At 38.7% G+C, this 19,130-nt stretch overlaps 1 protein-coding gene across 3 annotated transcripts in view; it reads left to right on the plus strand.

Annotated features, from left to right (window-relative positions):
- SIPA1L1 (signal induced proliferation associated 1 like 1) overlaps positions 1-19,130 on the plus strand; it is a 390,980-nt gene that overhangs the window by 75,101 nt on the left and 296,749 nt on the right. For all 3 annotated transcript variants that reach the window (XM_055088568.1, XM_055088569.1, XM_055088570.1), the window contains one exon: positions 14,180-14,246. The gene's annotated coding sequence lies outside the window, so the exon portion shown is untranslated. The remainder of the gene's footprint in view (positions 1-14,179; positions 14,247-19,130) is intronic.

Here is a 19,130-nt window from a genome sequence, read left to right on the forward strand (position 1 = left end):
CCTCTGTCATGGCCTCTCCCGTTGCGGAGCACAGGCTCCGGACGCGCAGGCTCAGCGGCCATGGCTCACGGGCCCAGCCGCTCCGCGGCATGTGGGATCCTCCCAGACCGGGGCGCGAACCCGGTTCCCCTGCATCGGCAGGCGGACGCGCAACCACTGCGCCACCAGGGAAGCCCCACATTATTATTTTTTTAACTTAAAAATATTTCAGATGGACTGGAAAAGGTAGGGACTTATATGTAATACCTTCCAGCTTCACCAGGTCTTAACATTTTGCCATATTTGTTTTAGATCGTAAAACATTTTGGAAAAAGTTGAAGCTCTGCTTTTCTCCCCCCTGATCCCATGGTGTTTTTTTCTGTTGGAATGCATTTTATTTGATGGCTTTGAAGACAAATTACATAGTGAGTAGTTGAGTGGTGGTTTCCTGTAGGGAGATGAAGTTTATGTACCTCCCATTTTCAGGTTATGGTTACAGTGCTTCTGAAGAGGTTGTGTGAACATGACATAGGGACATTGAACAAGATGAGAAATGTATTTATTTTGAAAGGTAAACTTGGTTGAATGTGGGCATTCATATTCCAATTAGTTGTTTGGCTTAAAGGACATTCCAGAGCCACTAAGTAGTTTCTTCAAATTAACTGTTAATCTGTTAAAACGCCTGGACAAATCACGAAAACTGACTGTTTTCCATGAAGACTTTGTACCATGGTTTCCAAGGGTGTTTTCCTAGAATTGAATTGACTTTTGTTGGTTTTGGTAATTTTCCTCTAAGCATTTCCTTCAAGTTATGGAATTCTGACTACCTCTCTATTTTACTTACTTTTTTTTTTTTTTTTTTTTGGTTAAGTATAATACAAAAACCGAAAGGCTATTTATTTTTCCTTAGTGCTACCAAGTTTCTCTGTGATTTTAATGCTGTGCCATATTTTTCATTGTTGTTCACCTTTTGTTCAACTCTGAGTGTCTGTTAAACTTGTATCGTGTTTTATAATCTAAATTTAGTTTTGATAGGTTCCAGAGAACAGGGGGAAGAATGTCTGTACTAAAATGTAGTTTTTTTGGTGTGTGCTCTACTTTTTGTAAGTTATATATCATAGTTAAGGAAAAACTAGAAAAATAGAAATTGAGAAGATTCACTAGCGATCCTATCACTCATAAATATCATAAATTTTTTTGCCATGTATTTTTCCAAAAAAAATTTGTAAAATACATATTTTAACATAGGCTGTAGTTTATAATGTGCATTTTCTTGTAATATTATGAACAATAATCTAGTAATGTATAAATAATTCCTAAATTACAATTATCCTATCTTATATACTGTAAGGTGGAGGTTGTATAATACAGTAGTAGAAACACAGGGTTTGTATCAAATAGACTTGGGTTTGGATTCTTGCTTGTCTGATTACTCAGTTTGTGGTTTGACCTTGGCCAAGGGCCTTTATCTTGGGTAAGATTTAAAACTTCACTGATTCCTATGTGTACTCCTTTGTACAATGGGGATAATAATACCCATCTCCCTGGATTGTTATATTGATTACATGAGATAGAGAATATAATGTGCCTGGTGTATTGTAGGTACTCAGTAACTATCATTATTATTTATAAGGGAGATTACTTAATCAAAAGACAAAATTAGACACTGGCTATTTAAAGCAGTATCAAGGAAGAAGTTTCTAGATGCCTATATTGTATTTGTATTTACTATTGTAAAAGTGTGGTTAATGAGGCCTGTGTGAATAGTTTGGTAACTGCTCCTGTCCCCTTCCTCCCAGATTTGGAATAGGTAGCCATCTTTAAAATACATAATATGTATGGAGGCATTTTTTGAGAGACCTTCACATGTGTAATGAAACGCTACTGAATATAATTGTGTGTGTGTGTGTATGTATAGATGCATGTGTCTCTATTTTAATGTTTCTCATACGTACGTTGTGGATCATCTGTCTCCATCCCTCTTAACCTGGCTGTCTTTCTTAGCTCCAAAGAGCCTTTCCATGTACTTCTCTCCCCCATTTTCATACTTTCTTCTTCTTTTTTTTTGAATTTTATTTATTTGTTTATTTATTTTGGCTGCGTTAGGTCTTCGTTGCTGTGCGCGGGCTTTCTCTAGTTGTGGTGAGCGGGGGCTACTCTTCGTTGCAGTGCGCAGGCTTCTCATTGCGGTGACTTCTCTTGTTGCAGAGCACAGGCTCTAGGCATGCGGACTTTAGTAGTTGCAGCACACGGGCTCAGTAGTTGTGGCGTGTGGGCTCTAGAGTGTAGGCTCAGTAGTTGTGGGCTCACTGGCTTAGTTGCTCTGCTGCACGTGGGATCTTCCCGGACCAGGGCTCGAACCCGTGTTCCCTGCATTGGAGGACGGATTCCTAAGCACTGCACCATGAGGGAAGTCCCTCATATTTTCTTCTTGATTTTAACTTTTAACTTCGTGCTAACATGAATTAGCACCAATTCGTGTTATTCCTCCTGTTTACCAGCACTGTGTACCTGTTGTTAGTTATTTATGTATCGGCATATTGAATTTGAAAAGTGTTATCTAAAAGGAATCTTAGTCATATGGTTCTCACATTCCACTTTACCTCCTTTCTAAAGAATGTTGCGTAAACTCTCATCTTTATCAGTTTATGCTTCATTTTGTATCATAGAAGCAATACCCTTTTTAATTAATTTCGAGTAATTTTATTGTGAGGTCATAGAAGATGAGTTCATTGGTGAACTCACGCCAGCTGTGTGGTGTGTCTGCCTTGACTGTCCCTGTTTGCAGTCAAGTTGCCCATCCTCTGCTCACAACGTCAGCATTTTCTCCTGTTGGCCACCTGGTGTGATGACTCTGAAGCTGCTCTTTTTAATCTAAGATGAAGCTTACTTTCCCTTCATTTTACACACACGCACACACACACACACACACACACACACACACACACACACCATGTTGCAGTGAAGAGACTGTGTTTGGTTTCACATGAAGTCAGTAAAAGGAGACAAAATTAATAAATTCCTAACTTTGTCAGAAGGCTAAAAATTCCTGTTTTGGAGATTGGCATTCAGGGATGTAAATATAGTCTAAAATTTTTCTAAATTGGCATTTGAATGGCTTGCTTAAAAATCACTTAAGCTCACTGCAGCGCTGTTTACAATAGCCAAGACATGGAAGCAACCTACATGTCCATCAACAGATGGATGGGTAAAGAAGATGTGGTACATATATACAATGGAATATTACTCAACCATAAAAAGAATGAAACCACGCCCATTTGCAGCAACATGGATAGACCCTAGAGATTGTCATATTGAGTGAAGTAAGTCAGACAGAGAAAGACAGATATCATATGGTATCACTTATATGTGGAATCTGAAAAAAAAAAAAGAATACAAATGAACTTACATACAAAACAGAAATAGACCCACAGACATAGAAAACAAACTTATGGTTACCAAAGGGGAAAGAGGGGAGGGATAAAGTTGGAGGTTGGGATTAACATATACACACTATTATATATAAAATAGATAACCAGCAAGGACCTACTGTATAGCCCAGGGAATTATACTTAATATTTTACAATAACCTGTAAAGGGAAAATAATCTGAAAAAGAATATATATATGTATATATATATATATATATATACATATATATATATATATATATCACTTAAGTAACCAAAAAAACATGATATTCTGGGATCAGGGACAGATAAAGGTGACTCACCTTTTATCTGAAAGTTTTTAAGGTATGTCCATAGGGTATTTAAAGGGGAAAAATGACTCCCCTTCAAGTTTATTAAAGAACAAAACGTTTTCTAATTTCACTTTAAGTTATACATTTTTATTATAAATTCCCATAATAAGGTCAGCCTCGTAGTAGGGGCCTAGTATATTCTTGTTGAATGAATAACTATCTCATCACTGTTAACTATCAATTTGTTACTTGTTTTAAATTATATTTAGCATTGCAAAAGGGCTTCCAAATAGATTCCGTCATTTGATCCTCACATAATCTTGTGAGTTAGGCAGGAGAGGGATTTTCTTCATTTTACAGGGAGCTTTAGTAGAATTGCTCACGTATTTTACCGAAAGATGACTCCAGGGTTTGACTTTAGGACTTTAGCTTCTTATTCCATCCTTTGGTGCAGTGCTCTGCTGTTTTCCCATATTGACCTGGAAATATTTCAGTACTTCATATTGTAATAGTTGTTCATTTATTCAGCAGAATTTTATTGAGGGCATGATTTTAAGTTCTAGGCCTTTGTGGCTGAATGTAAAGACAAGGTTTCTACTCTCAAAAGGAAGACTGTCAGTAGATAAGTAAACAGTAATAATAATGATTAGCACATAGTAGGTGCTCAATAAATGGTTATTGACTGAGTGATCAAAGTGATAAAAAGGAAAGGAGGGCTTCCCTGGTGGCGCAGTGATTAAGAATCTGCCTGCCAATGCAGGGGACATGGGTTCGAGCCCGGGTCCGGGAAGATCCCACATGCTGCGGAGCAGCTAAGCCTGTGCGCCACAACTACCGAGCCTGTGCTCTAGAGCCCGCGAGCCACAACTACTGAAGCCTGCGTGCCACAACTACTGAAGCCCGCCCACCTAGAGCCCGTGCTCCACAGCGAGAGAAGTCACTGCAATGAGAAGCCCGCATACCGCAACAAAGAGTAGCACTCGCTCGCTGCATCTAGAGAAAGCCTGCGCGCAGCAACAAAAACCCAATGTGCAACTAAAAAAAAAAAAAAGCCTTTAAAGTTATTTAAAAAAAAAAAAGGAAATGAATAGTGAGTGTGGGGTTGTAAATGGATAGATTGATGAAGGAAGGTCTTCCTGAGGAAGTGACAGCTAAGCCAGGGAAAGAGCATTTCAGATAAAAGGACCAGTACAGGCAAAGGCCCTGAGGAAGCAAAGAGCTTGGCTTATTTAAGAGGACACCAAAGATGACCAATGGAGCTAGAGCATACTAAACTGGGGAGACAGGGGGTTCCACATGAAATTGAAGAGGAAGGGATCAATGTTTTAGGGCCTTGTAGACGATGTTGAGAAATTTGACTTTCATTCTAGTGTTGAAAGAGAGTTTTCCATGTGTCTTATGTTTCTGCACTGTCTACCTTTGTTCTGGACTGCCTTTTCAAGGATGATTTGTATGGTCAGCAGCCTTGGAAGATAGAGTGTCTCCCTCTAGAGCAGAGATCAGGCACACTATTGTCTAGTGTAATAAAGACAATGTCTCCTTCTGGGGAAAAGGTCAGACGGGCTTACTGCCCATTGTAAAAGACTTGGGTTCATTAAGCTCAGGGTTCCTCTCCTCTTACACAACCCACTGCTGTGCAGGTGTCATCTGGCCTTCTTTGTGTTACCTCATGGGAATTGGGACTGAAGGGACTGGCACCAAAAGTGCTGATACTCTGGTTGTTGCTATTGCTGTGACTAATGATACTCTGGTTGTTGCTATTGCTGTGAGTAATGAAGTCCTTTGTCTTTGACCCAAGAATCTCATGTCTTCTGCCAGCATCCATACAACTGTGGCAGCTAGCTTGTTAGCGTGAAATTAGGGTAAAATCTTACATCCTTCACATTCTTGGCATCTCAGGACATGGAAAGCATTGGGGGATTTTCAGCAGGGGGATAATATATAGTTTAGCCTTTTAAAAAATCAGTGTGACCACTCTGTGAAAATTGATCAGGGGTAGAAAGATGAATGAGGAATGTGGATCAGCTGCCTAGTTGAGAGATAACAGTGGCTGTGGGACCAGTGTGGTGACTGGAGGTGGGGAGGTGTGAGGAATTCAAGGTGGTCTTCAGGAGGTGGAAGTTATAGGTCTCAACCGCCTGGATACGGGCTGTGAAAGAAAAGAATGGAGAACGAATCCCAGGTTTTTGGTTTGAGCAAATGAATAGATAGAGATGGAGAAGCCTTACGATGATAATAAGCCTGTAAAAGGACTTGTTTCTCTTGTCATCACCACTTTAGCCTTTTTCCAGTCAGTTTATTTGCTTGACTCTCTCTCTCTGTGTAGAACTTTTATGCTTAGAATTACAGGGAAAGGAAGAATAAGAAGTAGGTTGTACAACTCGGGATCAAAGAACCACTGGTATGTACTTTTCTGGGAAGAACATTTTTCCTGTGTCTTCACGAATTGTTAAATCCATTAACGTTAAGAAATGCAACTCCTGCAGTCCCTTGATGAGTGGGTTGTCTCAATAACAATAAATTAGATTAGTTTGGGAGGATTTATTTTTCAAATAGCCGTATTGATTTTTACCCAGAATTCATTATCTGGGAATTTACAATGAAACTCTTTAATGTGTTTCCAGGTTTCTCTTTTTTGATGTTAAAGAAATACATTTTTTCTTACGTATGTTTCAGTTTTTAAATTTCTTTTAAAGCTGGGCTATTCTCCCTTGATTCTCAAGGATAATTACTGCTCATCTTGTGATTATGTAAGCTTAATACAGTAGGATGAAAGAAACAAGTGCCTATGGACTAATTTATTCAGTTTGTCATCCTCACTGAGAAATTCCTCAGGATAACTTCTTGTCTCTGTAATACCTGATTCTGATTTCAACAGCACCTGATTGCTTTTCATAAAGAAAGTAACTAAAAAGCTTAAAAAAAAAAAAAAAAAAAAAAGGCTTGGCCCTGGAGAGTTCTTTTAAATGCCTTCCCTTTTTTATCTAGTGAGATTTATTTTTGTGTGTGTGCTTTGTGTGTGCTTATTATATTTACAGGATGATTTTACATTTCTTAACCTTTATATATTGTAGACAATTTTAGGCTACCATATAAAGCTTGAGTGAGTTTTGATTGATCTTTGCACCATCTTGCACATGTCCTTTTATTTCATTTGTTCTGTAGCATTTTCTTTAGTCTCTCGCCTAGGTCTAGATTTTTCCTCTTCAGAAAGAGAAGGTTGATAGAGAGGGAAGATAGAGCTTCGTGAATTTGCGGGGGAGGGTTTGGGAGGGAGGCTAGGCTTACAATTATTTCATATTCAATTTATACTCTGCTCCCTGGAAATCAACAATGGAAAAACTTACTCCATTTTAAAGATTAACTTAGAAAGCATGAACTGAGATCGCAAAATCATTAGTGCTGATCGTGAGACTTTTCCAGGTGGTGTGAGTTGTTATTAATCACTTCAGTAGACGCTGGAGATTTTTCTACCAGAAATGCAGTTAGAATGTGTTTATTTCTGAGTCTTTGAGAAGATAAATATACTATCTTTTTGCTTTTTTTTTCTTTTCTTTTTACGGAGATCCATCTTTTGGGGTTTTAGCAGTTTTAAACCCCCTCAGGTGGGGGCTTTGAGTGGTATCTAAGCTTCCCAGGATGTCCCAGTCTTTCCTTTGGAGTAGTATTGTTGTTCTGCCTTCCTATCTCATTGTATAAATTCTTCAAAAGGGCCCAACATTGTGTCACTGATTTCATGTTTCAAGCTGTGCACTACATCATGTACAGATGCACCATATTTAGGCTGTGGTTGGAATTTCACGAATGGGTTGCTGGTCTTCTCTCCCTTGTCCCCTGATTTCAAAACAAAACCAAGCAACAATTAGTAGGATTTTACCAGGGCCCTCTAAAGAGAGATCTTATTAGTGACTGAATTGAACTAGAATTTGTAGCCTATGGAATGTGATAGAAACTATCCCTAAAGGATTGTGTCCCTGCCTTCAGAAAGACGTTTACCCCCCTGGTTTTGGCCTAGACTCTCCCATACCCTGAAAACCATTCTGGAAATGGTTCAGAGGCACAGAAAGGAGTCTTACCCTCAGAGTCGTAACTTCACTTCTCCTGCCCGTCTTCTTTCCTCTGTTGGAGGAATAGTAGAGGGCACAGTAGAAAGAGGATTTGAGTCAGACCTGGGTTTTCATCTGAGCTCTTGTTTATTAGTTGCGTGACCACAGGCAGCATGCTTGACCTCTTTAAGCCTCAAATCTCAAATGTAGCATTGAGACCGTGCTAGACTTTGTGGTTTGGTGAAGCACTGTTGTGTCTGTCAAGGAACTGGTGCTTAGCACGTGCAGGTTCTCACTAAGAACTGGAACAGGGTCAGGACTTGAACTTGCTGTGTGTTCCTCCAGGATCCCACACTCCTGCCTCCCTCTGGAGGGGAGATCTGTCCTGAATTTTATGTTCAGCACTCCCTTGCTTTTTAAAATGAGTGTATCTGTAGACAATGCGGTAGTCCCCCCTTATCCGAGGGGTAGTCCCCCCTTATCCGAGGTTTCTCTTTTTGTGGTTTCAGTCAACTGTGATCAGCTGTGGGCTGAAAATATTAAATGGAAAATTCCAGAAATAAACAATTCATAAGTTTTAAATCGTGTGCTGTTTTGAGTAATGTGATGAAATCTCGCACCATCCCAGGCCGTCCCTCCCCTGATGTGAACCATCCCTTTGTCCAGCGTATCCCCGCCGGTGAGTCACTTTGTAGCCGGCTCCGTTTATCAGATTGACTGTTGGTGGAATCGCACTGCTTGTGTTAAAGGGATCCTTATTTTACTTAATAACGGCCCCAAAGCACAAGAATAGTGATGCTGGCAATTCACATGTGCCAAAGAGAAGCCGCAAAGTGCTTCCTTTAAGTAAAAAGGTGAAAGTTCTTGATGTAATAAGGAAAAAAAAAATCATATGCTGTTGGTGAGGTAAGAATGAATCTTCTACCCATGAAATTGTGAAGAAGGAAAAAGAAATTTGTGCTAGTTTGCTGCCACATATCAGACCGCAAAAGTTATGGCCACAGTGTGTGGTAAGTGCTTAGTTGAAACAGAAAAGGCATTAAATTTGTACAATAAGGTATTTTGAAAGAGACTGCATTCACATAACTTTTATTACAGTGTATTGTTATAATTGTTCTGTTTTATTATTATTGTTGTTAATCGCTTACTGTGCCTAATTTATAAATTAAACTTTATTATGTATGCATGCATGATATGTATGTAGGAAAAAACATGGTATGTATAGGCATACCTCCTTTTTTTAGACTTCGCTTTATTGTGCTTCGCAGATACTGTGTTTTTTTACAAATTGAAGGTTTGTGGCAACCCCGTGTCAGGCATTTGCTCACTTCGTGTCTCTGTGTCACATTTTGTTAACCCTCAAAATATTTCAAGCCCTCCACCAGCAAAAAGATTATGATCCCCCGAAGGCTCAGATGATGGTTAGCATTCTCTAGCAATATTTTTAAATTAAGGTATGTATCTTGTTTTTTTTAGACAAAATGCTATTGCACACTTAGTAGACTACAGTATAGTGTAAAATGACTTTTATACTCAGTGGGAAACCAAAATTTGTGTGACTTGCTGTATTGCAATATTTGCTTTATTGCAGTGGTCTGGAACTGAACCTGCAGCATCTCCGAGATGTACCTGTTATAGGAGTCAACATTATCTGTGGCTCCAGGCATCCACTGGGGGGCTCGGAACGTGTCCTTTGAGAATAGGAAGGGACTACTGTGTGTTTTTAGCTTTGCTTATTTGGGCCCTGTAAAAATGGCATCCTGTTATATGTAGTCTCTAGTAAGAGTGCTTCATCACTGCCAGGGAGTGTAGAACTCTTGGTTCCCCACTTGGCCTTTGCTGATGGTCATGGATGTGGGGTTGCAGTTTTTTCTGTGGTGTTTGGTGTAGAGTGGTTTTTACCTAAGACGTTTTTGTCTATCCAGGCTTCCCTGTTACTGATCCTTTAGAGCAGGCTGTTTCTGATACTGGGTCAGAGGTAGGGACAGCATTGCCTGACACAGGGGTGGGGGTGAATCCAGTAAGGAAACAGAGGTTAATGGGAACTAGATATACCACTCTTATAAGAAGGGAAAGGGAAAAACTAGAGTGAATCTTGCAGTATTGGACTGGAATTCAGGCTAACTATGAACTCACGGTTTTCAGTATACATGGATAGATACAGAAAGAAATGAAGAAGTAAGTGTGTGCATATCTGTGTGTGCTTCTGTTCACCTAGATGACCTAGGAATAGTGATAATCCAGTTGCAATACGCACACCCAGATGTTGGTTTCTAAATACCATTTTCCCCACTAAAATGGTTGAAATTATCAGACTAAAAAATTACTTTAAAAAATTATCAATGGACATAAAGTATTGGGTGAAAGTTGGTTGAGAAATAAGATATTTATATAGTCTGAAAGTATCACCTTGCAAAATACTTATTAATTACAAAGAGGAAAAGAGTCACTTTACAGTGGGGAAATCTGGCAGATACCACCCTAATCAAGTGATATAAGTTCACACTACCAGTCAGGGAAAAAAATCAAAATAGCATACTACCTGATAGGGTACAACGAGAGGAAGGAACTTTTCTGTGGTATTCCTGCTGAAAAGTCATAACTTGAATCTAATCAACAATTAAGTATCAACAAACCCAAAGTAAGGAACATTTCAATATAAAACTGGCCTGAAATCTTCAAAATTGTCAAGTTCATGAAAGTCGAGGACAGTCTGAGGAGTTCTAGTTTGAAATAGACTAATGAGCTGTGAAAGGTCAGTGTCAGTGTGAGATCCTGGATTGGATCCTTTTACTAAAATGGACACTTTTGGGATCATTGGAGAGGGTCAAACCTGGACACTGTTGGAACCATTAGATGACCATACTATGTCCGTGTTAATTTCTGGGTGTTGATGGTCATAGTTATTGCAGTTTTGGAGGAGAATGCCCTTGTTTATAGAAATGACTCACCGAACTCTGTAGGGGTGATAGGCCGTGATGTTAGCTACTTACTGTCAAGTGGTTCAGGGAAATTATTTGTTCTAGTCTTGCAGCTCTTTTTTTTTTTTTTTTTTTTCCCCCTGGTATGTTGGTCTGAGATTATTAAAGAAAATGAAAAAGACCTCTCCTGTGAGTTGACTTTTTCGAAATCATTAGCTTATCAAACCAATCATTTGAAAGGATTAAGAGGTTTGCTTTCCCGTGATGTCTTGTCTGGCAACTAACTGCCCTTCCTGTGTGGCTTCCTGTTATATCTTGATTTGTCTTTTGGTATTCTGGTTTTAAAATATTCACCATCATTTCCTTACTATATTCTTTTCCCTGCTCAGTATTTATTTCCCTTCAACTATGTTTTGTTTTTGTGACAAACTTCTTTCGAGGGAAAGTATGATTTACAGAAATCTGGCACTTTACTGTGTTTCAATTCAATGATATTGTATTTAGTTTCAACTTACTTTGTGCTATTCTTTTCTCCTCAGTTTTCTGGTGAGCTATTTAAGCTCTTTCTTTTTCTTTCTCTTTTTTTTTTTTCTTTTACTATACTGCCTCTGCCTTAGTACTGAGCATGTTTCAGTAGGCTTTTAGTAAAAAGTATTGGGCTGGTTGATTACTGTCTTAGAATTTAGAGTTTTCAGAAAGTATAAGCAGGGTAAGGGGAAATGATAGAGTGGCGAATTCAATGCTGTACTAATTCACAGTCTAGTCGTCTCATTACTGTGTGTATGAATGGTTAGCCCCTAAAGGTTTAGGTTAAGCGTATTAGGACCATGCTGGCCCTAGTCTAAAAATTTGCGTGGTTTGAGATGGGAGTAGGGTGTTATGGGATTAGGGTTAATTGTCAGAGCAGCCTTCTCTTTCTGTGAACGTTAAGTGTAAGTTATCTGTTTGGTAGAATGTACCCTTTCCTTTTAGTACAGAAAATCACGGGGTAAGGCCTTGAATTGCCCACCCCCCTCCTGTCTTTCGTGGAACTAAAATCCATCATAGGGCTTGTTTTCCTTAGATAGGTTAGAGGACAAACTTCTCTTTAGCAGTTACACTAATTTTTATATTTCTCAGAACGATCGAGGAAAAAAAGCTTTTAAAATCCAGAGTGGTAGTTACATTTCACTTAGAACACTCCCACACATACAGGCTTTTCTTCAGCACTTTTTTTTTCTTTTTCTTGCTGCTTTTACAGTGTAGGTGGCCTTCTCTGGATTGCTTTTGACAGGAAATTGAGCAAGCTTTCTTTTTTGGAACAGAATATATTTTACTGCTGAGAGAGAGAGAAAAAAAAGAAGTGTTTATGTTTTGAAATTTAATTATGAATTTTTATTTGAAGGCTGATTTAAATCTAGAAAAATGGAGGTGGGGCTTAAATTTCAGATTGTGCACTAATATTTCTGAACCTTCCTATTCATTTTTGGGCTTTCTTTTCTTCCTCTCTTGGAGGAAGAAAGGAAGGCCCCCAAATTACTTTGCTTCGTAAAGCCACAGCCATGGATGGATATTAAGAAGTTTGTCTTTGTCATTGTTTTTCTGCTTTTGTCTGAGGCTACCTTCCCCGGTTGTCTTCTTTTTGTAGTGGAGGTATGTTGGGCTCTACACTGAGTTAATGGGCATCTTGAATCTAGAATGTGTGTTAGCCCTACCTTTGGAAAAGTGTGTCATTCAGCAAAGCTTCCTAATGATACGGCTTGTGCACAGGTCTCCAGGGCTGGGTAGAGAGCTCTAGATTGGAACCCTGCCTCTGCCACAGATTCTACCTGGACTCCTGAACCCCCTGGTGCTTTGAGATAGGAATACCAGTCAACCTGCCAACCAGCCAGGTGCTTGCTGCCTGGGATGATTGTGGGTAGTTTGATTTGTGTAGTTTCTTTATAGCACTGGAGATTCAGGGGAAGAAATCAGACTAATTAGAATATGAGCCCATATGCCACATCATGGAAATGTTATCCAGTTGGAATGGAGTAATTCTGGTGGAATCTTTCTAAGTATGTTTATAAATCATATCCTTTCACCTGAGTTTGACATTGGCATGTTCATGTCTCTAAGTAGACTACTAGTGCAAATCAACTGTCAGGTATGTTTTGTTTATATAATTAGCTGGTTATAGCTTATAAATTAAGATGAACAAAACAAAGTATATATTTCAAGTGTTCCAGGCTTCCTTACCCATTCTGTAGGTGCAGTTTGTAGGCCAATCATGTGAAAACTTCAAGTTTCATCATCTGGGGTATCCGATGCTCAGAATATCCTTTTTAGGTTTCTTTTTCCCACAGTTTTCATCTGATGTTTATACCATTGATTATGGTAGGGTAGGAAAGACCTGTTGCAGGGTCTTCCGGAACTCTGTTCTGCTGTATTATGTAAGATCATAGTGCCAGGGACATGGTAGGCCCTCAGCGAGTCTCATTTTGAATGCAGGTAATGTAAGTTTTGAAGTACCTTTATATTTGGCTGAATGAAAGATGTCCTACTATCCAAGGTGGCAGGCTGGGAAATTTTCCGCTCTGTCCTCACCAGGAATTGGGAATATCTGTGAGTGAAACGAAGTTCTGGTTCTTCTTACTCCTCTAAGCTTCCATTTTATATGTTTGGGAACAGGGTTTGGGAATTAACCGAGTTTGAAATAGTGTTTCATCTCAACTTGGTTTCTTGGAAGCCCTTTTGGACATGTATAGTCTGACTTATTTTAATATTTTTAGAAATAGGTACATGTACTGCAAATTTTAATGTTGGGCAGGTATATGTATTCTTTTAACTAATAATATGCCTGCAGTCACAGGAAATGTTTTATGGTTACAGTAGAGTTTTTATATATAGCCTATCTGAAATGACCAGCGTGAGAACTGTAGAATTTCTAAATCGTCAGAATGTTTGGTTGCTTTGGAACAGGCTTTCTCAGTCTCACTGCTATTGACATTTTGGGCTGGAGAAGTCTTTGTACTGTCCTGTGCCTTGTAGGATATTTAGCAGCATCCCTGGCTTCTACCCATTAAATTCCAGTAGCATAACCCCTTCCTCTGTTGTGACAACCAAAAATATCTTCAGACATTGCAAGATGTCCCCCTGGGGTACAGAATTGCCCCCTGCGGAGAACCACTGGTTGGGAACAGTGGTTCCCACAGGCAGGTGATAGACCAGGTACATCAAAATCACCTTATTGGGGCACTTCTTACTCATATTGGTTCCTGGGTTTCCTCCCCAGACTTTCTGATCAGATCATGTGGAGAGAAACGTGATCTTCCAGACTGAACAGTCACGGTTAGGAATTTGTTGTATAAGTGGGAGTGGCTGTTGGTTGGCTTAAATTTAAGTGTGTGTTGAACTGCACATAAAGAGATTACAAATTAAAGAGGGTTTTAGAGGTAAAGTATAACATTTCACAATTATGATTTGATTTGTAGCTGTGGTTTTTCCCCTTTATTACTATTTTCAGAATTTGAAAATAATCTTATACTAAAGTTCATAATTATTTTACTCTAGGTTTTGCGAGAATACCTCAAGTTGGACTCAGAAGCAAGATTTACCACCAACTTTGAAGTGGAATCAGGTGAGTTCGTAGATAAGTCACAAAGGCTCGTCGAACTCCTGTGTTCATTCCTAGAAGTCCTGCCACTCACAGCAGACTTCTGATTTAGTAAATTTGGATTCTGTATTTTTTCCGCACTGGTGTTTCCTCCTTTGTTGTTCTACTGCTGAGAGGCAGAAATGGGGAAGAGGGGAGACTCCTGTGCAGTTTTTAGTCATTGATTTCTGAATTCAGCATTTTCATTGTTACAGTAAATACTTCAGATATTTTTCTGGCAACTTAATAATAAAAATATTTTTGTTACATATGTCTATTTTCATTCCATAATAATTGCATTTCAGAACATCTTCTATGTGTTTCTTAAAATTTGACGGGAGGTTGCACCCCAGCCCATGTTCTGAATAAGAGCCTTGTTAACCCTGATGCATTAATGTATAATTTGGAATACTAAGTGTATCCTGAAAAATTGAGAGATGGCTGGATGATCTGATTGATTGACATTTGCTCTTGGTTACTGCTAGGTAGAGACCCAGTTCTGTCCTGTGCCTATCCCAGCGTTTTAGTGGATATTTCTCAAACATTTTACTCAGTTGTCCAACGACATTCTCATTGAACAAAATAACAGTTTAATTCGATTGAAAGAGACTTTTCTACAGGCTGAAATGCTATAATATGCTAAGCTCCTAAATTCAGATAAAAAAGTGGTTTGGGGTTATGTAGGTTTCTTTGGTTTTGGTACTTTGTACTTAACCTTCTTTTCAGCCAGATGCTGAAACAAAGAGTTTGGTAATTTTTTATCGCCTGCTTTGTCAGAAGCAGAAACAATAAGGAGCCAGCTCTCCCGGAGAGCTGCATTCTATAAAGGATGGTCAAGGTTATCTGAGCATCTCACCTCTGTAAACCTGTGTGCAGAGCTAAGGGCTTCTTTTCAGACGCCCGCTGGGTAATTGGAGCACTGATTTCAAAGTGGCTTGCTATTTCTGACCTTCCTTGAATTTCAGTAAGAGAAATTGGGGAATGATTATCTCTGAAAATGTTTTTAAAGTACATTAGGACACTTTCCTGTTAGCGTTGATTTGACCATTCCCAGAGTCATTCGTTAAAAGAGGTAGGAATCCAAGAAAGATTTTTAGATCTCTGTAATCTTTAGCCATTTGAAGAGCCTAAGTTTTTTTTTTTTATTAGCAACACAACTGAAAAACTCCCTTTGAGAATGCAGCACTTTGCAACCATCAAAAAATTGCTGAGTGGTGAAGCAAACAGCCTGCAGGGTTGCTCAATGTAGGTGTAGCTGTAGCTCAGGTACTTTGCGAAGGACGAAAAAATCAGTGTATGTTATTGAGTGCCCTCTGGTTTTCACCTCTATCTTAGAAGTTGTTTTCCAAGATTTACTTTATTTTTTTTTCTCCTCAGTACCTGTATACTATTGAAATGTGCACCTTCAGTGCACTCCCTGTATGTCTTAAGGTATTTTTAAACACTCTTAAATAAGGATCATCTCCTGGTTGGTACACTTGAATATGACAGTTCTTAGCAGAAGTGTTAAGTTCTAGGGTTACTATGAGGGCCAAGCCTGTTTAGCTTTTATGTTGGAGAAGCTACATCTTGTCTTTTAAATTGAGTTTAATAACCTGAACGCCTGGGCACTTAGATCACTTCTTTTAATGGTGGTAATATCTGATGATGCTGGTGCAGTACATCTGTTAGGTGAGGTGAGAGAGTCTTCTCTTACGCATTCATGCGCGCTGGCTCCACTCGGCAGCAGAGAGGAAGGAGCCGTGAATGCAACAGCTCTCCACACCTGCTGGTGGCGTGACTCTTGGCTTTTCTAGATCGATTCTTCTTTCCTAACTTCTCTCCATTTAAGGAATATCCAAAACAATTCCCTTCCTTCAAAAGAAAACAAATACCCAAAAAGGCAAAAAAAAAAAAAAAACCCATAAAGCCAAAACCCACAAAACCTTGTATTTTATATGGAGTCCTATGTGTATCTTATTGAATGCATCATTCTTATACTTTTTCATTTATTTATGTTTTGAGTAGTGTTGTTCTAGAATATAAAATTGAACTGAGACAGTATACTTTTTTCCTTCCCTTAACAATTTAAAAAAATTGCTATATTCTTTCTAAACACCCAGCGAGAAACAGTGATATTAATTGAAAATGATCTCTGACTAAATTATGTGCTTTAGCTTTAAGACATGTGAATAATTTTCTCAAGTATATTTTTCTTTGGATTTTCCCATTCTTGTATAGACAATTAGGTACTCATAGGTGAGTGAGATATTACTTAAATTTTTCCCTTGTTTCAGTTTGGTTATTGTATTCCAGGCTTCTGCTTTTCATGGGAGAGTGAGGAAATTTTAAAAAGCTTTTCACTTCCTTTTTTTCTTGAAAATAAAATAAAAAAGAATAATAACACTAGTCACATTTACTTAAGACTAATAGCTTGCGGGTGTAATACACAAAAGTAAAGACATCCTTTTTGTTGTTTTATGGGAAGTCCCAACCATTTAGTAAGTGTAAAAAGAGAGAAAAAAAATGTATGTCATTGCATTCTCCTAGACTTTTCTTGGTGTTATATGGAGTGGTAGCAAGAAACCGAATAATCATAATGCCTTACATTGGCCATCCAGGTGATAGAATGTCTATAGCAGATTCACAAATCAGTTAAGAAATGAAAGCTTGGAAAACATTTTCTCCCTCGCTGTCCATCCTGTAGAACTCCCTCTTATCCACTGATGTACTCTACCCCTTTTCTCATTTTTCTTACAAATTATGTCTTCCATAAAACATGAGAGAACAGCTGTTTATATCCAATGGTTTCCTTTAAACATAGCCCAGTGACAAAGACAGTAGATTAACTAATAACAGGAGTTTGAACATATTAACTCTTAGAAGAAAAAAGCTCAAATGTTGACCTTGAGTAGACTTGTTAGATTCTCTGGGTCAACCTGAGTTAGAGTTTCACAGTGGCACTGAGGGTACAAAAGGGAGGCAACTTTTTCAGATAAATAATAGCTGAAATTTTATATTTTGTTTTTTCTAAACTTTTACTTTATATTAGAGTATAGTTGATTTACAATGCTGTGTTAGCTTTAGGTGTACAGCAAAGTGATTCAGTTACACATATACATATATCTGTTCTTTTTCAAATTCTTTTCCCATTTAGGTTATTGCAGAATATTGAGTTCCCTGTGTTATACAGTAGGTCCTTGTTGGTTATCTATTTTAAATATGGTAGTGTGTATATGTCAATCCCAAACTCCCAAGGTATCTCTCCCCCACACCTTTACCCTTTGGTCACCATAAGTTTGTTTTCTAAGTCTGTGAGTCTGTTTGCATTTTGTAAATAAGTTCATTTGTATCATTTTTAAGATTTTTTCAGATGAATACAAGTTGAAATTTTATTAACTGAAAGCTGACTGTAGTGTAATATGAAAATATTAAAAATTTAGAGTAGCAAAGGGATGATTGCAGTTTTCCTTTTATCTTTGGCCGTGACTTAATTTGACTTGAATTTGGCATGGCCTGGGGGTCACTTCAGCATTATTTCCATCGGCAGGCGGACTCTCAACCACTGTGCCACCAGGGAAGCCCTGGATATGATTCTTTGTAACGATACCATGTTACCCACTTTCTTGACTGTCCCGTAAATTTAAAATTTGCTGTTAGGAGTAGATTTGAACTTCTAAAGTAAGGAATCAGAAAATAGAGAAGCAAGAACATGAACTGTATTTGAGTGTGGGTGGAGGGCAGGGTGGGAATTGTGCATCGCTCTGCCTCCCCTACCTGCCTTGCAAACTTGGGCGGGTAAAAGCATTTTTGAACACCTGGCTTCTGGGAGCAGATCACAGGATGGAGTGAGAGGTGAAACTTGGGGAGAGCTAGCACCTGCCAGTTCTTCATGATACACTGATGTTTCTCAAAGGCCTTGGGAAACTCTTAGTGTTGGGGGTTTTGCTTTACAACCTGAGCTTTGTTTTAATGTTTGTCAGTACCTAAGAATATTTTAGATATAAAAGGAACTTGTAAATGTCTTCACTAGTATTTGAGTGGCTTTCGTCAAAATCATGTAAGCAAAATTCGGGTCATATGGTGGGTGAAGTCTCATGTGTAGGGGCGTCCAGTATGCCGTGTTTTGGGGGTTTTTGTACTACTCCTCCTCCTGGGAGGAGGGCTTTATTATGTCTTTTTGGAAAAGACTTTTTTTTTTTTTTTTTTTTTTTAGTTGACATGTTTGTTTGTTTAAGATTTTTTCAGATGAATACAAGTTGAAATTTTATTAACTGAAAGCTGACTGTAGTGTAATATGAAAATATTAAAAATTTAGAGTAGCAAAGGGATGATTGCAGTTTTCCTTTTATCTTTGGCCGTGACTTAATTTGACTTGAATTTGGCATGGCCTGGGGGTCACTTCAGCATTATTTCATTATGCTTATTTATTATTCAAAGCTTCTTCTTTGTTCTTAAAAAAAAACATTTTAACAGACTGTAGAACTGTACTGTGACCCCTGCACATTTGCTAATGCTATCATCACCTTTCTCTTTTCAGTGAGAACAACTTCTTTTCACCGAATTCTTACCTTTATCTTCTTCAGAACCTAAGAGTACAGCTGTCTCCATCAAATAGAGCGTTGCCTCTTCTAAATTCATTCAGTGACAAATAGAACACATGGGAATAGGAATTAAGTTGTCTTTGGAGGAGTGTCTTGTTTCTTAGTACCTGCTCATATTTGGGGGGCCCTGGATTTGTATGAAAATGATTCTTTCTTTCTTTATTTTATTTTTTTTTTTTTTTGTGGTACGCGGGCCTCACACTGTTGGGGCCTCTCCCGTTGCGGAGCACAGGCTCCGGACGCGCAGGCTCAGCGGCCGTGGCTCACGGGCCCAGCCGCTCCGCGG

The sequence above is a fragment of the Physeter macrocephalus genome, chromosome 11 (genome assembly GCF_002837175.3).
Source record: "Physeter macrocephalus isolate SW-GA chromosome 11, ASM283717v5, whole genome shotgun sequence".
Taxonomy (NCBI): Eukaryota; Metazoa; Chordata; class Mammalia; order Artiodactyla; family Physeteridae; genus Physeter; species Physeter macrocephalus.